The sequence below is a fragment of the Atractosteus spatula genome, chromosome 2 (assembly GCF_055471065.1).
Source record: "Atractosteus spatula isolate fAtrSpa1 chromosome 2, fAtrSpa1.hap1, whole genome shotgun sequence".
Taxonomy (NCBI): Eukaryota; Metazoa; Chordata; class Actinopteri; order Semionotiformes; family Lepisosteidae; genus Atractosteus; species Atractosteus spatula.
This window is the reverse complement of record NC_142707.1, coordinates 44,488,414-44,492,323: the sequence shown is the minus strand read 5'-3', so window position 1 is coordinate 44,492,323 and position 3,910 is coordinate 44,488,414.

Below are 3,910 nucleotides of genomic sequence, written 5' to 3'. Positions count from 1 at the left end.
AGACTTCTGAAGCCTGAGCCTATCCCAATGCAGTCCATTAGAAAGGCATACAAAGTTGTGCCCGGACTTCAGAGACACAGCTTTGCACGGCACACCGTGGTTGAATTGCAGAGTGGCATGTTTTGAAGGACTGGAAGTTTTTTTAGAATGGATAGGAAGCTGGTTTGGTGAGTAAAACCTTGGCTTTTGTCGCCCCGCCATGTGGAAATTGAAGGAGCTCCATCATCCACTGATCATCAACTGCATCTGCATCTGCTTCCATTGCATTTGAGGTCAAAACTCCAGAGGATGCAGGAGATTCATTGGCCTCAGACCATGAACTCCTCAGTTTCTCAAATGCAGCGTCATCATCTAACATCACTGTCATCACCAATCAACGGTACACAATGTCATTTTTAGTAATAAAGTATACATTATAGGTAGGGCTATACATTAATGTGTATGCAAAACATATTTTTTAATAATTAATATTACTACTGCTAAAAGAGCCTCTGTGATCAACTATGGTGCTCTGATGAGCCTCTTTATGTATATAAAACAGTGGCTTTGCAATAGTCCCCTAGCCGAACTCGTTAAATTGTCGCTATAGAACTTTAATTGGATATTAAAGGCTCACCTTTCTGACTTGACTTTTGGATAGTATCTTTTGTTGGCACTTATTTTAGATTCACTCTGCATTTTGTCAGTCCTTGCATGGTTTTTTTCTCATTGCTGTTAAAGTTAGTTTTCATTCTCTTTTATCTTTTATCTCACTTATCTCAGAATAAAAATGTAATGTGTGATGCTACATAAATGTTTATATATTTTTTCTACATCTTGTCTTTGTCCTTCAATAGAACATGTTCGCGAAATGCATTTAGATTTCTTTCAGTTTTAGAGTTTCTGCCAGCTGTCATCCCTTTCAAGAAACATCTGTTTAACTAAGTATCACTCCATAAGAGGCTACGTGGAGCATTTAACTTAAAGCAGCCCATTCTTTTGGCCTCTTCAGTGGTTCTACGTGGTTTCAGTGTTAATTATTTTGTAAATCAGTATCACAAGCTTCAGTAACTTCTGTGTTGGTCTGTTGCACTATCCAGTTCTTAAGTACTAGAGATTCCATCATTTCCAATAGGAAGAGGAGTGACAACATGCACTTCTGTTTGCAAGAAACCTCTCACTGGCTTCTGTCAAAAGTTATATATTGGTAATGTATGTTTCTGCATAAGCTATTTGTTTGCAAAATCTGTTAATACCATCAACAAAATCAATGTAGTATCATTGTATGTGGTTTTCCCATACTTAGGAGCTAAATCTTAAATGCCACCACAACCTCTTGAATCGACTGAGGAGGCCATGACCAGATGGTATGTTTTGCATCGCTTCACATCTCACATTCGAATACCTTTTAAACTTGGCTAGGGCCTAATTTTTACATTTTAGCAGTAATATTTCGGCAAAGTTTTTCATATAGTTTAAAATATAGAAAATTAGCCAGAGATGATCTCCTGTATGTTATTTTTCAATTCTATGGGTTATGATCCCACAACAATAAAGGGTGATGCTTAACAAAAAAGTATTTTTTCAGCACGGAAAAAGAATGTAATATGAATACTTATATTAATTAGAGTAAAATGTTGTATGCCCCAATTGCATACCCCATGTGGCATGTTGTTTTTTTTCATTTGGGTGGTAGCGATTTACTGAGCTTGTCTACCTATAGGACATAGGTAGACTGAACAGAATGAACAGAAGAAAAAAACACGTAAAAACAGATTAATGAGAAACAGCATAAATCTGGCTTAGCATGTTGCCCTCATATTTGTTTCCTGGTTAAAACATAGTACTACTTGACGTTGTTCAGCAAAAACTTTTGTTCTGTGAGGGCCAAAATCCTCTTTTTGTGCGGACAACATGAATGGAAAAATGTATGGGGGAATTAGAATGTCTGCTAGGGATTTAATTGTAGGAAATGCTCTGATCCAACAAGAACAACTATTTTTCTGTTCTTTTGTTAACACATCTGGCAGGGCATCTGTTTAAAAACATGGGGGGGTAATCTTTTTGGGGGTATTTTTTTGTAAAACACATTTTCTTTACTTCACCGTCAGTACATGAAAATATGTAATGCATCAATAGTTCAATGTCATTTGGAACAGATGAAAAAAAAATCAAACACCAATTTAATTCAATTTAATTTTGTATAGCCTGTGATATATCTTGAGACCACTGTTTACACACGGTATACATATGTATAAAATGTAAAACATAAATATGGTATCTCTTTTTAAAATGTTTTTTGTCTATTAGGCAAAACAGAAAGATGCAACTAAAGATTACAGTGTTAAAAGTGCAATTGTAATGAAAGTACTGAAGGAATCAAGCAATTCATGCTGAGAAGCTAGTAAAATCACTTAAGCAAACAGTAAACACCATGGTGTAGCGATAGCATGCCTAGATCATGTCAGCTGACTCCTCTGTTCATTGACCTCCTTGATCCCAGAAAGGGTCTTGTCTAATTCAAGATCCTCCAGTATTGATTTCCATCAACACTTTTATTTGAAGACATAATATCAATATGTCCAGGGAAATATTGTGTTTGGGACCTCCAAGCTCCAACCTGCTCGTGCCCTTTTCTTAAAAAAATTAAATGTTTGGAAGCAATCTCCAGTGCTACCAAAAATCAAGAATAATACGAGATTTAAAAAGAAATATGACATTATGAACCCACCATAAACACTATCGCATTAACATTTACTGACTGAACTGAAACATCTGCATAAAAAAATAAAAAGTATTAATTTCTCATTGATACTGAATCACCTTAATTCTTGTGCTATACTTTTTTCCTGTTTCTCTTTTATTGACAAAAATATAATATCTGTTTTATGAGATTTACACATTTTAAATTTCAGTGTTCTCCACATACTATGCTGGCATAATGTTTTTCTAGAAACATGTCCTTCTCAGAGTTAATAGTGATATTGTTGCAGTGAGGTGTACATTGTATTTTTACCATGCAAACATATAATTACACATGTGTAGACCTTAATTATGCTGTTGGTTGGGAACTCATAATTGTAAAGCACAACAGTAAATTTAAAGTAAAACATGAGCTTGTTTTAATTAACATGTATCTAAGAGCTGTTTCTTCCAACACAATGAAAATGTTTTAATTTAATTAAGTTTCTCAATGTAGCTACTTTCTTTTGATGTCCTAAAAAAACTTCAGAGAACCAGTATGCATATTTTTATTAGTTAATTAGTGCTGTTGCCATATTACTATCTACTAATTGAAAAACAAATGAAAAAGTCATATTGAAACCTTTTTAAAAAATGTAAGTGTGAAGCTCAAAATACACCTTTTCGAATTTAATCACCACAGGTGAAACGTAAATAAAAAATAAATTTTGGATTCGTTTTAACTTTGTAAATATAGTAATAATGTCACAGGAAAATAAACATTCTGTGTGTGTGTATACAATATAGAGTCTTTCAAGGAACAACCCTTTATCTGTTTCAATTTTTAAGCAAATATAAAAACATAACATTTTCACTAATTATAATCATTTTTTTTATACATATCTTGTGTAAAATATGATATTAATTGGTGAAAGACTGTAGCTGTTACAAAGGGCTTGATTTTAAAAAAGTTTTGTGTAGATGCAAACCAGCAGATTAGCCAGCGGTGCTCTATGTCTGTCTCTTACAAAATCCAATTGTGGAGATCTATTTTAAAAAGGCGTCAGTTCAATTTTCTGTTTATTCCGACTTTAAAGAAAGCTTCTTGAAAAATTAACCACCGTTGTATTTTAGGTACCTTGTTTGCCCTCTGTCTTTTCTCTTGATAAACCTGGAGAAGGCAGCACAAAGCCCAGGATTCCATTTCTTGGAAGAACTGTCAAAAAACACATGCAGCCAGTGATCTGTT